Raw genomic sequence first — 22,996 nt, forward strand, 5'->3', positions numbered from 1 at the left:
GTGGTGGGAGTGCCTGTACAGGGGTTGTTGGTGGTTGTGCAGGTGGGGGCAGTGCCTGTACAGGGGTTGGTGGTGGTTGTGCAGGTGGTGGCAGTGCCTGTACAGGGGTTGATGGTGGTTGTGCAGGTGGCGGGAGTGCCTGTACAGGGGTTGGTAGTGGTTGTGCAGGTGGCGGGAGTGCCTGTACAGGGGTTGGTGGTGGTTGTGCAGGTGGTGGGAGTGCCTGTACAGGGGTTGGTGGTGGTTGTTCAGGTGGCGGGAGTGCCTGTACAGGGGTTGGTGGTGGTTGTGCAGGTGGCGGTAGTGCCTGTACAGGGGTTGGTGTTGGGAGTGCCAGTTCAGGCCGCTGGTGTGGATGTCTCCCTTTGCTCTGTTGCTGTGCAGTTGGTACAGGTGTGGGGATGTGCTGTTCTGTGGGCAGATATGATGGCTCCCCTCCCTGCGTTGACCGTGAATGGAAAGTTTGGCTCACTTTCAATATGCCCTCCATCATCTTCATGGCCAAGGCATGGTGTCTTGCACCCTCTTCCCTTTGGATGGATAGCATGTCTCGCATATTTCTGGACATGTCCTGCCAAGTCCTATCCATCCTATGCAACACTTGGCTCAGCCTCTCCACCACCTGAGGGAAGTGGACCATGTCCTGCAGGGAGTCCGACATGTCGGACAGGGTAGCCCCTATGGCACTAATGTCCTGCCTCACATCGCTCTGCTGTTGGTAGAAGTCCTGCTCCCACTGGCCATCACAGCCAGGTGCAGGCCCTCTCTGCAGCTGTCTGCCATGGATGGGACGAGCAGGTCCTACAGCAGGGGGGGTGGCAGGTGGGAGCCTGTGGGCAGGTGAATGGTGCCCAGGGGATTCCGGCAGCACAACAGGGCTGGTACTACCCCCAGATGGTGGAGAGGATGGAAGGGATACACAGTCTAGGGAAGAGCGGGTAGGGGAACCACCATGTTGGTCCTGGACGTGAGGACTGTGAGGGAGTGATGTCTGTGTTGTGATGCGTGGGTGCTGTGGCTGGTTTGCTCGAGTCTGGGGACAGGCCATGCTATGCTTGGGAGGAGGCTGACGAACGTTGCTTGGCAGAGGATGTGATGCCCTGACCGATTTAGCCAATCTGGCACGATAGAGCGCATTGGCATCTTCATCGTCATCAGACATGTAGTCCTCATCATCCACCAAGTAGACGTCCTCAGGAAATTCATCCTCCTCCTCTTGAGCAGTGCTTGCAGCCGACATCACAGCTTGGAGGATCAGGGGATTCTCCCCTCTGATTCCCCGTCGGCCCGCACTGGTCATAGGCCTGTCATCCTCGTCCTCAGCATCCCCTGGAACAGAGGTTGCAACCGTATTAGGGATTGACCTGGTATAACATGTGGTGCAACACAAGGGTTTGTATTAACTGTACTTTGCATCAACAGATGAGGATCATGTGACCTGTGTAGGGTACCACCACAAATGACAGCTCACACCATAGCACTGAGGTGTTACACAGATACAGGCAAACTCACCAGCTCCAGCCACAACTCTCTGTCCCTTGGTGTTCCCCCCTAGTGTCACCTGCTGGACCTGTCTCCTCACGGCTTTTGTAGTCCTAGCTGTCCCTGAACCAGCAGCTGTAGAGGGAAGAGACAACATTCTCAATTATCTGCATCACCAATTGACAGACAGGCACATGACACTCCTGATTTGTATTTCACTTTGTACACAACAACTGCTGATTACATGCAGAGGGGAATCAGGATCTCTGTCATGGCTTTGGAGTCGAAGCCAGTGACACACCTCATGCCAGAATTACCTGAAGGACAGGTGCGCGATGGTTTCAACGCTGCAGCCAGGCTGTCATGCAGTCCCCGGGATGGTGCACGCTGCTGTGGTCTCATCCTGCCAGCAGCTGTGATAAGACATACAGGTCTATATTTTTCAACCACAGATGGTAGCTCTGAGCCAACATGTCATTCTCAATGACCATTTGTGGGTAATCCAGAACAATGTGCAGCATGTTTAGCTCCTGAACTTTACATTTGGGCACCTGCTCACATGCAGCAGTTGCCAGCCGTTTCCTCCACACAGCAGTGACATCAATAAGATGACACATCAACAGACACACCTCATGCTAGAATTACCTGAAGGACGGGTGCGCGAGGGTTGAACTGCTGCAGCCAGGATGTCATGCAGTCCCCGGGACAGTGTCCACTGCTGTGGTGTTATCCTGTCACCCTGGCTGCGGTGGTGGGGGATGGGAGTGTGGGCCTGTTGGAAGCCCGGCGCCTGTGTTGCTCCTGCCCCCTGAGGTGCCCCCCACCGGTGCGGTGGTCGTGTTCACTGGCCGGTGGTGGCTAACAGACCTGCCTGCTTTGCCCGACCCCCAGTCCTCCCATATATGGAATGGTCGCCTAGGTGCCTGCGCTGGCTGGTGCTGGCCCTAAATGCTCCATTGGCTCCAGACAGTGGTCTAAACCTGCAGTGGCTGGGTGTGTGCTGGTAATCCTTGGGCCTGACCGGAGGCGTAGCTGTGGAGTGGACCGACCCCTGCGGCGTTGTGACCCAGGTCCCCGGCTCGGAGATAAGGAGAACATACATGGTGCTGTGCAGGATGTGAAGGCGTTCTTGTGTTTAGTACATCATTTTGGGATCGGGGTTGCCTCGTGGGTCCTGTGCTGCTCGTGCCTGTCGACACTCTAGAGACACCCAGGGGGGCTGGGCGGTATCCAGTCGCTTTGCGGAGGCATGGGTCGCAGGGACCCGAAACAAAGAACACTTCCATTCAAGAAACTTTCTGATCCACCGCCGGAGAGTGCCCCTGCCATGGCAGAACATGCTGAGAGCGCGGCTGGTGGCGCGGCGGCCCCGGATCCGCCCGCGGACTGGCTGCGGGAGATGAGAGCTGGGTTCAGATCCATAGATAGTCGCTTTGACTCCCTGGATAAGACTCTGGAATCAATGGGTGCCAAGATACAGTCGCATGATCGACGCCTGGATGTGGCGGAAGCCAGGATCTCCGACGTTGAGGACGGTGCTGCGCAAACAACTAAGCGTCTAGACAGAATGGAGCGCATACTAAAAGATGTGGCCATTAAAAACGAGGACCTTGAAGCGCGCAGTCGTCGCAATAATGTACGCATTCTTGGGGTTCCGGAGTCCACAGCAACGGGTCGTCTGGATGTATTTGTTGAAAAGTTACTTGTGGACATTTTTGGGAGGGACTCGTTCACACCGGGCTTTGTGGTGGAGAGGGCGTACCACTCACTGAGGCCGCATCCTAATCCTGGACTCCCTCCTCGCCCTCTGATAGCCCGCATCATGAACTTCCGAGACCGGGACACTGCCTTACGTCTAGCCAGAGAGCGGGGAGATACAACATGGCAAGGCTCAAAAATTGCATTTTACCCTGATTTTACAGCGATGGTACAGGAAGCCCGGCATAAGTTTACAGGGGTTAAGGCGGCACTCCGCAATCTCGGCCTTAAGTACGGCATGCTATACCCTGCACGGTTGCGTGTTGAGATTGAGGGCCGTGTGCGGTTCTTTGACAATCCTACAGATTTTCAGGACTTCTGCCGTGAATACAAACCTAACAAGAGCCCCCCGCGGAGCGGTGGGAGTGTCGTGTCTCCCACTCACAGTGGCTCCGTGGCTAGCTTGGACCTGTTTTCTGGCTCCGGGTGGGTTGAGGTGGTACACAGTATGGGCCTGATTTGCTGCTTTGTTCACAGGTTGGGGACTCAGGATATTTTGATAAAGTACGCTATATACTGCTGGGGTGCTGTCGGAGCGTTGCCACCCCCTCTGGTGGAAACCTCGGGGATTTATGCTGGTTCAAACGTTTCTATTGTTAATTATGTTAGCCCATGGCAAAAATGTATGGTGTGTTTCTTTTGATTTGCAGGATGGGGTTTGCCTTACATTTTTTGAGGTAAGGCTGGGTGGGGGATGGGGTAGGTAGTTTTGATCTCAGAAGCATTTATTTGGGTGTGACGCATTGGGTGAAATATGGGTGTAGTGATGACACTTGCTTTCGTCGGTTTCTTCTTGATTCTGGATGGCTCTGATAGGCTTAAATGAATGCCCCTTGGACTTGTCGCTGAAGTCTTGGAATGTCCGGGGCCTTAATAATCAGCGGAAATGCAGGCAGGTGGTGCACTATTTGGATCGGCATAATGCGGACGTTGCCTTTATCCAGGAGACACACTTACGCACTACAGACACAGTACGGTTTGCGGCGAGCTGGGGGGCACACAGGTACTTCGCCAATTTTAGCAATTATGCCAGAGGCACAGCAGTATTAATCCATAAAAGAGTCCCGTTTCACTGCCATTAGGTAATTGGTGATAGAGAGGGACGATATGTCATAGTAAGGGGGGTGATGATGGGCCATGGGGTCATCTTGGTGTGTGTCTATGCCCCCAACACTGACTCCCCGGAGTACTTCCACGCGCTAAACGCTCAACTTTCTAAACTAGGGCCGGCTTTGCTCCTGATTGGTGGGGATTTCAATCTTTTGCCAGATGTGGGCCTGGACAGTACCTCGATTACGGCGGACACTAAGCCCAGAGCGCGGCGCGCACTCCGTGAACTCAGTGACCACTTCTCCCTTATTGACATTTGGCGCAGGCGTAACCCAAACACCACTTGCTACACACACTTTTCGGGCCAACACAATACTTGGACTAGGATTGACTACTGGCTGCTCTCTCCAGGTGTGTCCCCCTGGTACCGGACATTGAAGACCCTCCCTAGGATGTACTCTGACCACTCTCCTGTGTTACTTTGTCTGCATGTACCGCGCCCAGAGGGCTTCGAGAGAAAATGGCGCTTCCCCGGACGCGCGCTATTGGACGACCTTTTCCGTCACGAGGTCACTGAGGCAATTGAGGAATATTTTGAGATTAACACCGGTTCGGTGGACTCCTGGGCTATGTTGTGGGAGGGGTTTAAGGCCTACATTCGCGGCGTTTGTATAGCCAAACATGCAGGGGTCCTTAAGGCGTTGCGTACAACATTGACACAGTTGGAGTCTAAGCTAACGCTGCTGGATGCAGAGGCACTTCACGCTCCTCACGGCTCTATGTTGGCCAGGAGGATGGGCCTCCTCTCCGAGTACAGGGAGACGGCAGATAGAGAGATCCTTTATCTGGGTAAATACCAAGCCGCCCGTAGATATGGGGAGGGCGACTGCCTGGGTCGCACCTTAGACCGCCGCACAGCAAGGCGTGCGTCACTGAAATCCGTGGCCAGGACGGATCACTTCGCACAACACCCTCGGAGATCAGGGATGAATTTCTGGCCTACTTCTCGGCATTGTACACGACTAGACATAATAGTGACATCACGGCATATGAGGACTACTTATCAGAAGTCGCGCTAGTGTTTTTAGAAAAAGGCATGCAGGAGTTTATGGTGGAGCCCATAACAGTTACCGAGGTGTGAGGGGTGATTAAGGTGCTTCGGGGCTCCTCTGCGCCGGGCCTTGACGGCCTGACGGGCGAGTTTTACAAGGCCTTTTCGGATTTGTTAGCTCCGAAACTTATTGAGGTGTATGCCGAGACCTTGGAGCGGGAAACCCTTCCGCCCACTTTGAGTGAAGCGGTCATTATTCTACTTCCAAAGCCTAATAAATACCCAGCGCTGTGTGGGTCATACAGACCCCTTTCACTACTGAACATTGACTACAAGATCCTGGCCAAAATAGTGGCCAACAGACTCTCGCAATTGATGGAGTTTATTATTTCACCGGCTCAATCAGGCTTTGTCCCCCACCGCTCGACCTCATTGAATTTGCGGACTTTGTTCTCAGTATTGCATAGAATAAATCCCGCTACACCAGCAGAGGCAATATTGCTTGACACAGAAAAAGCATTCGATACGCTCGAATGGCCCTTCTTCTTATCCATAATGCAGCGAATGGGCATGCTAGCCGGCTTTATTGCCACCACGAGGCTATTATACAGTCGGCCCACGGCGAGACTCCGTATTAATGGCACGTTGTCACGCCCGTTTGCTCTTACCCGTGGCACGCGCCAGGGTTGTCCGCTTTCCCCGCTCCTGTTCATTCTCGCCATGTACCCCTTAATTAGGCATTTTCAGGAGCGACATCTCCACAGAGGGCTGCAATTCAGGACAGGTCCCCTTTTGGTTTCATTATATGCTGATGATACTATACTGAGCCACATCTAAACCTTGCCCCGTTTATACGGGAAATACTTTGCTTTGGACGGCACTCTGGCCTGGGTATAAATTGGCATAAGTCCATAATTTTTCCGTTGACCGGCTGCACCTCCCCTTGGCAATGTGAGTTTCCGCTAGAATGGTGTACAGACTCGGTAAGGTATCAGGGCATACACATAAACCTGAGCCAAGACCAGATTATACGACTTAATTATGGCTGCGCAATTACGAAGCTCGAGTCTCAGGTGGACAAATGGTTACGGCTCCCTTTATCCATGACTGGTAGAATCGCTATTATAAAAATGATAGTGCTCCCCAAATTTTTACATCTTTTTAATAATATCCCCATACCCCTCACAAAAAGTTTTTTCGCCACGTTACGAGCCCATTTGGTAAGATTGGTCTGGGGAGGTAAGCAGCCCCAGGTCCGGTGGCAGATACTCACTCTCTCGTACGATAGAGGCGGACTTGGAATACCAGATTTTTATCTATATTATTTGATCGCACAATGTGTCCGTGCCTATGCATGGTACCACCCTGACATGCGGATTCCATTTTTGCGCCTGGAAGCTGACTTTGTGCTTCCTGACCGCTTGGCAGCGGTGCTGCCTAGAGGTGAACCCAGAAGTCCGGTGGACATACAAACGGTGTCGACCACTAGCTGGGCTTGGTGCAGGCTCCTACGCTACATGGGTCAATCCACTTTATATTCCTCTTCTCTCCCGTTACCAAATGCAAGATGGCTTCCCGTCACCGGTGAGACACTCGTACAACACACATTGACGAAGTTTGAAATCACAAAGATGGGTGATTTGTACCCAGGCGGGCACATATTCTCGTTCTCGGAGGAGGCACGTTTCAGGGACGCCACTTTTATGGACAAATTCATTCTCAGCCGGCTTTATTTAACAGCAAGATCTGAGGTAGGGGGATTCCCATTGGAGCCGGCCTCCTTCGAGCCACTGACTCTCATCATTGAAAAGGAAACAGGGGCGCATATAATTTCCAAACTGTGTATAGCACAAGTTCCCTGCATAGACGATAAACTGCGTTTGGAATGGGAGGCTGACCTGGGTCGTCCCATTGCAGATGAACAATGGTCCGCCTGCTGTAGGGTCACCCAAAAGGTTTCATTAAATAGTCGCCATAAGCTTTTACATTATACGTTTTTCCGCAGAAGCTACATGACACCGGCAAGATTACACACTGTTGACCCGAAGAGGCCCCACACCTGCTGGAAATGCGGAGCCCCACACGCTGATTTTGCTCATATGACTTGGTCATGTCCACGCATACTCGTATTGGGTACAGATACACAAAATTCTGGGGGAGATGCTTGGGCTCTCTTTGGTTCCGACGCCGGAGGTGGCGTTGCTGGGTTACACACTCAACTTTCCCATGACAGCGCGGAGGTTAGCATCCATAGGTTTCCTGTTGGCAAAGCGAGGGATTGCCCGGAGATGGGGGAGCGGGGCGGTTCCTACGACACAGGAATGGCTCACTGATTTGGCCTTTTGCAGCTTAAACAGCAAGATTTATTCAAGTCTACTTCCCAGCATTGCGCGCCCTAAAGATATATGGGATCCCTACAGAACATATATCGAGACCTTGCCCACTGCCTCTTCCTCTCTCTCCAGCTCAGGGATTGTGCCCACAGGGGTAGGTTAGTTCATGTGGTGGGAGCACTGCTATGCCGAGCCGGCATTGTGTCGTTGAAGGTATCATCCTGCCCCCCCTGGACAGGTATAGAGTGGGGGAAATGTCGAAGTCAAGTGACACAGGAGCAGGTGTGTAGCGGTTGGCTGTCGGTAACAACATTGGTGGGGACTAAGATGCACAAGCGAAGCTGGAAGGAAAGGGCAGGTCCGAGTACCGCCGCAAAGGCAAGGGGGACTTCGTCACAGAGCCAGGAGTGTATATTGTAATTGGAGGCAGATGTGTTGACATTGAAATGTACATTGCACACCAAAGACTAATGTAACCACTGATGAGATCTTATTGTTAATTTGGTTATAAAAGATAAATAAAGTAAAAAAAAAAAAAACTTAAAACGCGCCACAGGGCGTGTTTGCACACGTCACCTCAGGCCCCGTCCCCTCCCTTCACCACTGTGTAAACGCGCCCTCTGGCCGTTCTAAATTGAGAGATTAAGTCCCCTTGAATTATAAGGGTCCTTAGGGTCAAACTAGCCCACTAGGTACCTCCAGTAAGTGCCACAGAGCTGCGTTGCATAGAGGTGTAAAAAGGGGCGTGGCCTCAGAACAGTGTCTGCAACGCAGCTCCCTGGCGCATACTGGAGATACCTGTTGGGCTAGTTGGCACTCAGGGACCCTCAGTATTGAAGGGGAAATAATTCCCCAACTTACAACTGGCCAGGGGGCGCATTTGCAGAGTGCTGCAAGGAGGGGGCGTGGCCTCCGGCATGATGCCGGTCTTTTATTTATTTAATGTTTTTAAGAAGGAGGGCTGTGTGACCCCCTTCTTTTTCTAATTTATTGGCCCTGGGGACCCCATCCCCCAGGGCCTGCACCCTCATTTTTTTGTTTAAAAAAATTAATTTGGCCCTCCCAAGGCCTTAATCGGCCCCGGGGACCCCAACCCCCAGGTCATGGCCTCTTTTTTTTTATTCTTTAGGAGGGGGGCTGCGATGCCCCCCTCCTCAGGCCACTTATGGCCCCAGCGGTACAAAAGGGGGTGGTGATGGACGGAGCATCAGAACCAATCAAACACTCACACCCAGTCAACAGATCTGGGCTTGATCCATCACCGTTCTTTAGCCCACTCTGCCACCCCAGTTCAGACATGGCCATATGCAAATCAGTCTGACCCTGTGCCTCATGGGAACAGTGCAGCCCGAACTGCCAAGCCATGCCTTCCCTGGACCGGAAACAAGCTTCCTAGGACCGGTTTCTGTCATTTCAGCCGTCTTCAGCCAGGCTTGCTTGAATCCAGTGGCAAAGTGAGCAAGGGACTCACGTCTGAGCATACCCTGCCCACTTATGGCGAACAAAGCGGTACAAAAGGGGGTGGTGATGGACGGAGCATCAGAACCAATCAAACACTCACACCCAGTCAACAGATCTGGGCTTGATCCATCACCGTTCTTTAGCCCACTCTGCCACCCCAGTTCAGACATGGCCATATGCAAATCAGTCTGACCCTGTGCCTCATGGGAACAGTGCAGCCCGAACTGCCAAGCCATGCCTTCCCTGGACCGGAAACAAGCTTCCTAGGACCGGTTTCTGGCATATCAGCCGTCTTCAGCCAGGCTTGCTTGAATCCAGTGGCAAAGTGAGCAAGGGACTCACGTCTGAGCAAACCCTGCCAACTTATGGCGAACAAAGCGGTACAAAAGGGGGTGGTGATGCACGGAGCATCAGAACCAATCAAACACTCACACCCAGTCAAAAGATCTGGGCTTGATCCATCACCGTTCTTTAGCCCACTCTGCCACCCCAGTTCAGACATGGCCATATGCAAATCAGTCTGACCCTGTGCCTCATGGGAACAGTGCAGCCCAAACTGCCAAGCCATGCCCTCCCTGGACCGGAAACAAGCTTCCTAGGATCGGTTTCTGGCATTTCAGCCGTCTTCAGCCAGGCATGCTTGAATCCAGTGGCAAAGTGAGCAAGGGACTCACGTCTGAGCATACCCTGCCAACTTATGGTGAACAAAGCGGTACAAAAGGGGGTGGTGATGGACGGAGCATCAGAACCAATCAAACACTCACACCCAGTCAACAGATCTGGACTTGATCCATCACCGTTCTTTAGCCCACTCTGCCACCCCAGTTCAGACATGGCCATATGCAAATCAGTCTGACCCTGTGCCTCATGGGAACAGTGCAGCCCGAACTGCCAAGCCATGCCTTCCCTGGACCGGAAACAAGCTTCCTAGGACCGGTTTCTGGCATTTCAGCCGTCTTCAGCCAGGCTTGCTTGAATCCAGTGGCAAAGTGAGCAAGGGACTCACGTCTGAGCATACCTTGCCAACTTATGGCGAACAAAGCGGTACAAAAGGGGGTGGTGATGGACGGAGCATCAGAACCAATCAAAAACTCACACCCAGTCAACAGATCTGGGCTTGATCCATCACCGTTCTTTAACCCACTCTGCCACCCCAGTTCAGACATGGCCATATGCAAATCAGTCTGACCCTGAGCCTCATGGGGACAGTGCAGCCCGAACTGCCAAGCCATGCCTTCCCTGGACGGGAAACAAGCTTCCTAGGACCGGTTTCTGGCATTTCAGCCGTCTTCAGCCAGGCTTGCTTGAATCCAGTGGCAAAGTGAGCAAGGGACTCACGTCTGAGCATTCCCTGCCAACTTATGGCGAACAAAGCGGTACAAAAGGGGGTGGTGATGGACGGAGCATTAGAACCAATCAAACACTCACACCCAGTCAACAGATCTGGGCTTGATCCATCACCGTTCTTTAGCCCACTCTGCCACCCCAGTTCAGACATGGCCATATGCAAATCAGTCTGACCCTGTGCCTCATGGGAACAGTGCAGCCCGAACTGCCAAGCCATGCCTTCCCTGGACCGGAAACAAGCTTCCTAGGACCGGTTTCTGGCATTTCAGCCGTCTTCAGCCAGGCTTGCTTGAATCCAGTGGCAAAGTGAGCAAGGGACTCACGTCTGAGCATACCTTGCCAACTTATGGCGAACAAAGCGGTACAAAAGGGGGTGGTGATGGATGGAGCATCAGAACCAATCAAACACTCACACCCAGTCAACAGATCTGGGCTTGATCCATCACCGTTCTTTAGCCCACTCTGCCACCCCAGTGCAGACATGGCCATATGCAAATCAATCTGACCCTGTGCCTCATGGGAACAGTGCAGCCCGAACTGCCAAGCCATGCCTTCCCTGGACCGGAAACAAGCTTCCTAGGACCAGTTTCTGGCATTTCAGCCGTCTTCAGCCAGGCTTGCTTGAATCCAGTGGCAAAGTGAGCAAGGGACTCACGTCTGAGCATAGTATGGCACACCTGAAGCCATCTTGATTGGAATAAAGTGGTAACACTTAAAACATTTAATTTGCAAAGGAACAAAATAAGGGGGTTCATTTTGCCGTAGAAATTATGATTAATGCTGCAGAAAGAAAATTTAGTGCACATTTTGACTTCTCAAATCCTCTTCTATTTCATTAAAAAATTCTGACATGCAGACTGAAACATGCACTTTGAATATCAGCAGCAGACTTCCCTGGTGAGCAGTAGCTTTACTACAGTGATCTAATGAGCAACTATAGTGCTACCATTCAGAATTTATGGCAAATGTGTGATACATCTGAATGCCTTCTTGATGGAATCAAGTAAACAAGCATTGAAAATGCAACAGGTCTCGCCCTCGTTTAAGTTAAAGCAATTCTGTTTGTAATTAGGTGGCTTTTTAGCTTTGCTTGTATTAGTGTTTTTCAAACTTTCATGTACACACAATGCATATGTATGCCTATATGTATATGTACGCATGCATTTATATTTGTATTTATATAGATATGCAGATTATATATATGTTTATATATGTATGTGTGTATATATGCATATATATATGTGCATATGTGTGCGTGTAGAGAGAGGTAGAGAGAGGTAGAGGTGTAGAGGGAGAGGTGTAGAGGTAGAGAGTAGTAGAGGTAGAGGTGTAGAGGTAGAGGTGTAGAGGTAGAGAGTAGTAGAGAGAGAGGTGTAGAGGTAGAGAGCAGTAGAGAGAGAGTTGTAGAGGTAGAGAGTAGTAGAGAGAGAGGTAGAGTGAGGTAGAGAGGTAGAGAGTGGAGAGTGAGTAATAGAGAGTAGAAAGTAGTAGAGAGTAGTAGAGAGTAGTAGAGTAGTAGAGAGTAGTAGAGAGTAGCAGAGAGTGAGTAGCTGAGAGTGAGTAGCAGAGAGTGAGTAATAGAGAGTGAGTAGTAGAGAGAGATTAGTAGAGAGTGAGTAGTAGAGTGAGTAGTAGAAAGTGAGTAGTAGAGTGAGTAGTAGAGAGCAGTAGAGAGCGAGCAGTAGAGAGTAGTAGAGAGTGAGTAGTAGAGAGTAGTCAGTCAGTGTCAGTCAATGTCAGTGTCAGTCAGTCAGTCAGTCAGTGTCAGTCGGTGTCAGTGTCAGTGTCAGTCAGTCAGTGTCAGTCAGTCAGTGTCAGTCAGTCAGTCAGTGTCAGTCAGTCAGTCAGTCAGTCAGTGTCAGTGTCAGTGTCAGTCAGTCAGTCAGTGTCAGTCAATCAGTGTCAGTCAGTGTCAGTGTCAGTCAGTGTCAGTCAGTCAGTGTCAGTCAATCAGTGTAAGTCAGTCAGTGTCAGTCAGTCAGTCAGTGTCAATCAGTCAGTGTCAGTCAGTGGCAGTCAGTGAGTGTCAGTCAATCAGTGTCAGGCAGTGTCAGTGTCAGTCAGTCAGTCAGTGTCAGTCAGTCAGTGTCAGTGTCAGTCAATCAGTGTCAGTCAGTGTCAATCTGTCAGTGTCAGTCAGTCAGTGTCAGCTAGAGCAGCTCTGCTGAACTGGTTCTCTCCCTCTAAAGAAGCTCTGCTGACCTGGTTTCTCTGGCTCTACATCAGGTCTGCTGACCTGGTTCTCTGGCTCTAGAGCAGCTCTGCTGACCTAGTTCTTAGGCTACAGAGCAGCTCTGCTGATCTGATTCTCTGGCTCTACAACAGCTCTGCTGACCTGGTTCTCTGGCTCTAAAGCAGCTCTGCTGACCCGGTTCTATGGCTCTAAAGCAGTTCTGCTGACATGGTTCTCTAGCTCTAGAGCAGCTCTGCTGACCTGGTTCTCTCCCTCTGGAGCAGTTCTGCTGACCTGGTTCTCTCCCTCTAAAGCAGCTCTACTGACCTGGTTTCTCTGGCTCTACAGCGGCTCTGCTGACCTGGTTCTCTGGCTCTAGAGCAGCTCTGCTGACCTGGTTCTTAGGCTCTAGAGCAGCTTTGCTGACCTGGTTCTCTGGCTCTAAAGCAGCTCTGCTGACCTGGTTCTCTGGCTCTAAAGCAGCTCTGCTGGCCTAGTTCTCTGGCTCTAAAGCAGCTCTGCTGACCTGGTTCACTCCCTCTAAAGCAGCTCTGCTGACCTGGTTTCTCTGGCTCTACAGCAGCTCTACTGACCTGGTTCTCTGGCTCTAGAGCTGCTCTGCTGACCTAGTTCTTAGGTTCTAGAGCAGCTCTGCTGACCTAGTTCTCTGGCTCTACAATAGCTCTGCTGACCTGGTTCTATGGCTCTAAAGCAGTTCTGCTGACCTGGTTCTCTGGCTCTAGTGCAGCTCTGCTGACCTGGTCCCTTGGCTCTAAAGCAGACCTGCTGACCTGGTTCTCTCCCTCTAAAGCAGCTCTGCTGACCTGGTTCTCTCGCTCTAAAGCAGCTCTACTGACCTGTTTTCTCTGGCTCTACAGCAGCTCTGCTGACCTGGATCTCTGGCTCTACAGCAGCTCTGCTGACCTGGTTCTCAGCCTCTAGAACAACTCTGCTGACCTGGGTCTCTGGCTCTAAAAGCAGCTCTGCTGACCTGGTTTTCTGGCTCTAGAGCAGCTCTGCTGACCTGGTTTTCTGGCTCTAAAGCAGCTCTGCTGACCTGATTCTCTCCCTCTAAATCAGCTCTGCTGACCTGGTTCTCTGGCTCTAGAGCAGCTCTGCTGACCTGGTTCTCTGCCTCTAGAGCAGCTCTGCTGACCTGGTTCTCTGGCTCTAGAGCAGCTCTGCTGACCTGGTTCTCTGCCTCTAGAGCAGATCTGCTGACCTGGTTCTCTGGCTCTAAAGCAGCTCTGCTGACCTGGTTCTATGGCTCTAAAGCAGCTCTGCTGACCTGGTTCTCTGGCTCTAAAGCAGCTCTGCTGACCTGGTTCTCTCCCTCTAAAGAGCTCTGCTGACCTGGTTCTCTGGCTCTAAAGCAGTTCTGCTGACCTGGTTCTCTGCCTCTAGTGCAGCTCTGCTGACCTGGTTCTATGGCTCTAAAGCAGCTCTGCTGACCTGGTTCTCTGGCTCTAGAGCAGCTCTGCTGACCTGGTTCTCTCCCTCTAAAGCAACCCTGCTGACCTGGTTTCTCTGGCTCTACAGCAGCTCTGCTGAACTGGTTCTCGGCCTCTAGAGCAGGTCTGCTGACCTGGGTCTCTGGCTCTAGAGCAGCTTTGCTGACCTGGGTCTCTGGCTCTACAACAGATCTGCTGACCTGGTTTCTCTGGCACTACAGCACCTCTGCTGACCTGGTTCTTTGCACTCACGATGCACGCACCCGACTGCGCGAAAATATATTTAAAAATATTATAAGTTTATTATAAGTACAAATATGGTATTTTTATGACTATCTTAGATAATCTCTTGCCCTATTATGTATATTAAAGGCACATGCATATCATTTTGAAACATAACATTTTTTTGTGGGAGTTGCGCACCCAGCGAGCCCCAGCATGTATATGACATCACGTGGGACCCGCCACCGCGCAAGCATCTCGTACCGTAATGCGCATGTGTCACAAATGCACGGGAGCAGGAGTCACGGACTGGTCGCATACCAATCGCACACATCACGTAATATTAAATGTATATGATGTAACTGGAAAACACGCAGCCGTCGCGCACCGTGCGCAGATCCTTCACAACTTTTCTAAAATAGCGGCTAGAATCCGCACACCCACCGTGATGTGTATGCTTTGAGTGCGCGACTCCGAATTTTTTTGGGAAAAAACATTTTTTTAAAGAAAATAATATAAATATATTAAAATAAAAAATGAAAACAAAAAAATTCATCAATATTTCAGTTTGAATTTTTTTTATTTTTTTTTGCAATTTTCAGAAAAATTTGTTATTTAATTAATAAAATATTTATAAATGAACTGTTAAAAAACTGTAGAAAATCAGTACAAAAAAATAGGTATAACTACTATCACATTTAAAAATTAGCATTTAAAAAACCTTTGAAATTCACTGAAAAAACCCATAGGTTTCAGAGACGTTATAGATAGATATTAGCATTTAAAAAAGCTTTGAAATTCACTGAAAAAAAACATAGGTTTCAGAGACGTTATAGTTAGAAATTAGCATTTAAAAAACATTAGAAATTCACAGAAAGAACCATAGGTTTCAGGGGTGTTATAGTTAGCTGGCCATTCCACTCGTACAAAACCATAGAAATTCCTCCGTTATAGTTAGTTCTGCTAACTATAACTCATGCGCCCGCAATGCACTGCTGATGATGTCACATATTGCATCATTCATGACATGGTCAGTGACATCACTGATGACATCTCAAATGACATCACTGATGACATCATCCACGTGACAATCTGATACACCTCATCATACACTAGTATAACCTTTCATCACTCACTGTAAAATACAGAGTACCATATTTGAAACCATTGACACACCAATACCAGTTACTACATACCCACTCACTGATTCCTAAGTCTACACACACAACTACCCATTCAACAACAGAATCATTTATACATGCAGTCATTAATTAATAGAACACTATCACATGCACTTATACACATATATAGACATTGACACATCAGCAGTCATCTTAGTCGGATATGCAGTCATCCTTCTCATGAAAAAAATTAATCACACTTACATTTACTCACTTACACAATTATCCAACAACACCTCATTTATTCAAACACATAGTAACTCATAGTTAATATGTTTAAAAAATCCCCATTACAATTATACACTCATTCATATAGTTACTCTCACAATCACTGACTCTTACACATACTTATTTATATACACCAACTCTCACATAGAATACCTTTTATTTTTTTACTTTGTTGAAGATGTACAACTAAAACATATATTCGCTCACCAACACACAAATAAATACACTCAGTCACCCAAACAACTGTTTCCACATGCACTCTTAAACCTATACACCTAGTCAATCAACCATTCACACATCTATGCATAGAGTTACACACACCCCATCCAGCCACACACAAACTCAGTGTCCCATACAAATACTCACCCAACTAATCAATAACTAATATACACACTCATGTAGTTAGTGACCAACTGATACAACAACAGACAGTGATGCACACATTCACATAGTTTAGTTACTAATCCATGTATTAAGTAAGACACTTTTAATTACTCACTTAAACAGACAGTCAGACAGCTACTAAATCCTCCATCCAGACAGTTATATATCCACTCAATCTTCAATACAGATTGGTATATATATATAATACATATTTAAATTTCAAACTAAACTACATTCACTGGATGATGTCATCAGTGATGTCATCAGTGATGTCATCTGAGATGTCATCAGTGATGTCATCAGTGATGTCACTGACCATGTCATGAATAATGCAATATGTGACATCATCAGCAGTGCATTGCGGGCACGCGAGTTATAGTTAGCAGAACTAACTATAACAGAGTAATTTCTATGGTTTTGTACGAGTGAAATGGCCAGCTAACTATAACACCCCTGAAACCTATGGTATTTTCTGTGAATATATATATATATGTTCACTGAAAAAAACATAGGTTTCAGGCCTGATATAGTTAGGAATTAGCATTTAAAAAACCTTAGAAATTCACTGATAAAATAATAGGTTTTAGGGGTGTTATAGTTAGCTGGACATTTCACTCGAACAAAACCATTGAAATTCCTCCGATATAGTTAGTTGTACTAACTACATCTCACGCACCCGCAATCCACTGCTGATGATGTCACATATTACATCATTCATGACAAGGTCAGTGACATCACTGATGACATCTCAAATGACATCACTGATGACATCACTGATGACATCATCCAGTGAACGTGGTTTGGTTCGTTATTTAAATATGTATTATATATAGCAATTTGCATTGAAGAATGAGTGGATATATAAATATAAATATCTGGATGGAGGCTTTAGTAGCAGTGTGATTGACTGTTTACTTGACTCATGTATAGTGTCTCACTAAATATATTGGATAGTGACTCAACTGTGTGAATATCTGTATAACTTTGTCAGTTGTTGTGTAAACTGCTGCACTAGTTGGTTACTAGCTACGTGAAAGTCTATATTATTTATTGATTAGTTAACTGAGTATTTGTATGGGAGAGTGAATGTGTGTGTGGTTCGGTGGGGTTGTGTGACTGCCCAAAGATGTGTGAATAGTTGATTCAGTAGGTATATGAAATTAAAACTACATGTTATAACAGTTGTTTGGGTGAGTGAATATCTTTATGGTTGTGGCGATGAGCAAATATATGTCTCAATGGTACATGTCCAACAAACTAGAAAAATAAAAGCCAGTGTATGTGTCAGTTGTTGTATATAAATAAGTATACATAAGACTCTGTGATTGTATGAGTGACTGTATGGATAACTGTATAGTTGTAATAGTGATTTTATAACACACTAAGTATGAGCTATTATCTATATGAATAGATGAAGTGGTGTTTTTATAAGTGTATAGCTAAGTAAAAGTAAGTATGATCCATTGTTTGCATAAGTGAGTAGGATGATTTCATAAGTGATTAGGATGTGTGCTGGTGTGTAATGTCGATATAGGTGTATATGTATATTTGATAGTGTTCTATTGATCATTGACAGCATGTATGAGTGAATCTATAGGTAAGTGATTAGATGTGTGTATAGATCTAGTAATCACTGAGTGGGTGTTTAGAAACTTGTATTGGTGTGTCAATGGTTTTAAATCTGGCACTCTGTATTTTACAGTGAGTGATGAAAGGTTATACTAGTGTATGATGAGGTGTATCTGATTGTCACGTGGATGATGTCATCTGTGATGTCATCAGTGATGTCATTTGAGATGTCATCAGTGATGCCACTGACCATGTCATGAATGATGTAATATGTGACATCATCAGCAGTGGATTGTGGGTGCGCGAGATGTAGGTAGTACAACTAACTATATCGGAGGAATTTCAATGGTTTTGTTCGAGTGAAATGTCCAGCTAACTATAACACCCCTAAAACCTATTGTTTTTTCAGTGAATTTCTAAGGTTTTTTAAATGCTAATTCCTAACTATATCAGGCCTGAAACTTATGGTTTTTTTAGTGAATATATATATAGATAGATAGATATATATGTATATAAATATAGATCTATCTATCTATTTATATCTATCTATATCTATATATATATATATTCACTTAAAAAACCATAGGTTTCATACACGTTATAGTTAGGAATTAGCATTTAAAAAACCTTGCAAATTCACTTAAAAAACCATAGGTTTCACACATGTTATAGTTAGCTGGACATTTCCCTCATAAAAAACCAATGAAATTCCCCCGTAATAGTTAGTGCAGGCAACTATAACTCACGCGACCACAATCCTCTGCTGATGACGTCAGATATTACATCACTGTATTTAGACACCTATTTACCCATGTCTTCTTCCATTAATCTTTAGCTATACATATATATTACAAATATTTATTTTTCAGAAAGACACATATTTAATCAGTGATGTAATATCTGACGTCATCAGCAGTGGATTGCGGTCGCGTGAGTTATAGTTGCCTGCACTAACTATAACGGGGGAATTTCATTGGTTTTTTACTAGGGAAATGTCCAGCTAACTATAACATGTGTGAAACCTATGGTTTTTTAAGTGAATTTGCAAGGTTTTTTAAATGCTAATTCCTAACTATAACGTGTGTGAAACCTATGGTTTTTTAAGTGAATTTGTACGTTTTTTTAAATGCAAAGTTATGTATTTATTAATATTTTTTTTTTCAGGTTCTTCACCGTGCGCGCACCGAGCACCCACGATGCGTTGTGCGTGTCGTGCGCGCACCCCGCGCTTTTTCGAAAAAAAAAAGATTGTTTTTTTCATCCTTGGGGGTCCTTCAGTGACCCCCTGACAAAGGCTAGGGGGTCAGGAACTGTCCACCCTGCCCCATTTTCACATTCTCCACCTTTGTTTTTAACTGCCTCAGACTGCGAGAGACAAAATGGCGGCCGACACTTCCTGATTTCGACCGACTGGAAGGTTTACTGTCATGTAACCACCAATCAGAATTACGCTCGCGCACGGCAGCGTGCGCGTACGGTATGCTTACCGTATGCGCACGGTGCGCTCTTATAGATATATATGTACTTTTAACTGAAATATTCTCAGGAACTACTGAACAGATTGACCCCAGATATTCAAAAGGCACATCCCTGATCTGAGGACTACCTCTCTGCCAAATTTCAAGTAATTCTGTTCAGGCATTCGGGCTGTACCTTGGACTAAAGGTCCCGATGGAAAAATGCATGGGGAAAACGCGTTTTGGGACCCCCCTTTTTTCTTGCCCCCTGCTTGACTAATCACCCCAAGACTTTCAGGGTAGGAGCGAAGCGGAGCGCCCCACCTATTTTGAAAAATTCGCGAGGATTCGTCAACCGGCGCCAAAGTTATTCAAAATAGAATTTTCAGATTTCCTATGGAAACAAGGTCCTAACTATAACTATCTACTGGCGACCGCCAGTAGATAATATATATAATAATCCAAAGTTACTCGAAGTAAAGATGCACACTCAGAAGTCCATTACCAACTACAGGGGTTTATTCTTGTAAACCGCTACACGTTTCGACACCAAAAGTGTCTTGATCACACAATTCTTACAGTGTTACATGACGTATGTCATGTAACACTGTAAGACAACAGACATAGAAAAGGCACTCAATTTGAAAAACCTACATCCGACCTTGTTTTTGGCATCCATCTTGAAATGGTCACCAATACTGATACAACATGAACTGACATAATTGAATACATATCTCGTAGTAGCGAGATCTTGATGTGAATTTCTAAGGTTTTTTAAATGCTAATTCCTAACTATATCAGGCCTGAAACTTATGTTTTTTTTAGTGAATATTTATATAGATATATATATATATATATATATAAATATATATCTAATTATATCTATCTATATCTATCTATCTATATATATATATATATACAAGTACCTAGCGCATTCTTCCACTTCCTGGCAGGCGAGGAGGAATGCACACGGACACCAGTCGTGCTTCACGAAGATTTATTCAGAAGTCAGCATCGGCATGACAAGTCATTACGCGTTTCGGCCACCAGGTGGCCTTGATCACATAAGGTAACAACCATACTGAGCATCCTTATATACACAGCATTTTGTGATCACGTGATAATCAGTAATGAACGACATAGAAGAAATATAGACGATCATTGCCAATCTATAACAAAAATTTCTGCTTTAGGTTGAAATATTTCTTTTTGCTTGTTATAATGCATTATTGTGAAGGCGTGCAAATACATGAACATTAATCTTTGTAAAGTGCAATTACTTCTTGTGCAAAATACGCAAGTTAAAGTGCAAATTGCAATAGTTTTGTTTGTACAAAATACGCAATAAGGTGCAAAATACAAATATTCGCACAGAGTATATACACAAGGTAACCTTGTATAAGTGCAAAATGCATTCGATAAAACCATGATATGGTTGCCTAAAAGGCACTTAACGATGTAAAATACCGAAGTATTCTTGTGCAAAATACGCAATAATAATACCAAAACTGATCTGCACTACAATGATGTTGACCTAGTTCATAAATGTTCATGAATAAAAATACAAAACATCCGTCTAATGATTAACAAGAAAAATACAGAATTGATAACAAAATATGTCGATCATGAAAATATTGTTTTTTCCAAAGAATGTGGACAGAGTGCGAAATGTGAAAAAATAAAAGGATGGTAAAACAAGAGAGAGCGATAGAAAAATAATAAATTTGAATGTGGAAAATGTTAGAATACATTGAAATAAACATCATATAAATCCAAATTCAGAGGCTGGTTCAATATATATGTACACAGGGACAAATGTTTGTTTGTGTGTCTTCAGTGGCGATGGTCCCAAATACATTGTGGCTTGTAGATACTGAAAAGGCCGAATTATGTGGAACATCAATTGGAAATGCCGTAGACACCAACACCAGGAAAGATGTGTTTGACGACCAGAAAACTAGAGGATAGGAGAAGAAATAACAGTCAAAGAGGAAGAAAAGCAGAGGAAGAAAAAACAAAGAAAAATGTGTAAGCAAATTGTTTGTCAATCATGAGCCAATGTTTCAATATTCAAACGATCGTGAGAATAAAATCAATGTTGTTATACACTGTCCTTCTAGATATATATACTCTAAAATAAGTAAGGATGAAAGGACTGAGAAATGGGGAGCAGCTAACTATACAAGTGAAATGTTAGTGGACATCTTCTTGTCTGAGATATATATATATATATATATATATATATATATATATATATATATATATATATATATATATATATATATATATATATATAGAGTCACTTAAAAAACCATAGGTTTCACACATGTTATAGTTTGGTGGATATTTCACTCGTAAAAAACCAATGAAATTCCCCCGTTATAGTTAGTTCAGATAACTATAACTCGCGCGCCCGCAATCCACTGCTGATGACGTCACATATTACATCACTCATGACATGGTCAGTGGCATCACTCATGACATCACTGATGACATCATCCTTGTGATAGAGTGGCGGTCGCGCGAGTTATAGTTATCTGAACTAACTATAACGGGGGAATTTCATTGGTTTTTTACGAGTGAAATATCCACCTAACTATAACATGTGTGAAACCTATGGTTTTTTAAGTGAATTTGCAAGGTTTTTTAAATGCTAATTCCTAACTATAACGTCTGTGAAACCTATGGTTTTTTCAGTGAATTTGTATGTTTTTTTTAAATGCTAATTTATTTATGTATTATTATTTTTTTTATATATTTATTTTACAATAAACTACGTATTAAAATTTAATTTTATTTTTTGGGGTTTTTCACCTTGCGCGCACGGTGCGCGCACCCCCGCGATTTTTTTTAAAAAAAATTAAAAACAAATTTTCTGCCTTCGGGGTCCTTCAGGGACCCCCTGACAAAGGCTAGGGGGTCAGGAACTCTTTACCCTGCCCCCTTTTCACGTTCGCCACCTTCCTTTTTCACTCTCGCACTGAAAACAAACAAAAGGGCAGCCGACACTTCCTGATTTCGACCAATTCGAACGTTGACTAACATGTAACCACCAATCAGAATTACGCTCGCGCACGTTAGGGTGCTCGCACGGTGCGCGCACGGTGCGCGCTTATAGATATGTATATGCTTTTAAATGCTATTTTCTCAGCAAATACTGAATAGATTGACACCGACCAGACCTGCAAAAGGCACTTCCCTGACCTGAGGACTACCTCTCTGCCAAATTTCAAGTTATTCTGTTCAGCCGTTCGGGCTGTACCTTCGACTAAAGGTCCTATGGAAAAATGCATGGGGAAAACGCGTTTTGGGACCCCCCTTTTTTCTCGCCCCCCGCTTGACGAATCACCCCGAGACTTTTAGGGTAGGAGCTGAGCGGAGCGCCCCATTAGTTTTGAAAATTTCGCGAGGATTCGTCAACCGGCGCCAAAGTTATTCAAAATAGAATTTTCAGATTTCCTATGGAAACACGGTCCTAACTATAACTATCTACTGGCGACCGCCAGTAGATAATATATATATACACACACATAAAGTTAATCATGTCCCATGTGAAAAAGAAGACGGAAAGACGGAACAAAACAAGAGAAAGGTACAAAATACAAACAAATGACAAAAAAAAAAACATAAACTTCTGCATTCCTTGGAACAACAACCTACAATTAAACTGACACCTTAATTGTCTCCTTCAGAGCTCACAACAGAGAAGAACCAATTACACTCAAAGTCCTTGAAAGGAAGGAATTACTTACTCGGGGGAACCCAGAATGAGAAACCCTGAGAAAATGTATGAAACACAAACATATATATATTCCACCGGGAAGCATACATAATAACCAGTATATGGTA

The sequence above is a fragment of the Triturus cristatus genome, chromosome 3_2 (assembly GCF_964204655.1).
Source record: "Triturus cristatus chromosome 3_2, aTriCri1.1, whole genome shotgun sequence".
Lineage (NCBI taxonomy): Eukaryota > Metazoa > Chordata > Amphibia > Caudata > Salamandridae > Triturus > Triturus cristatus.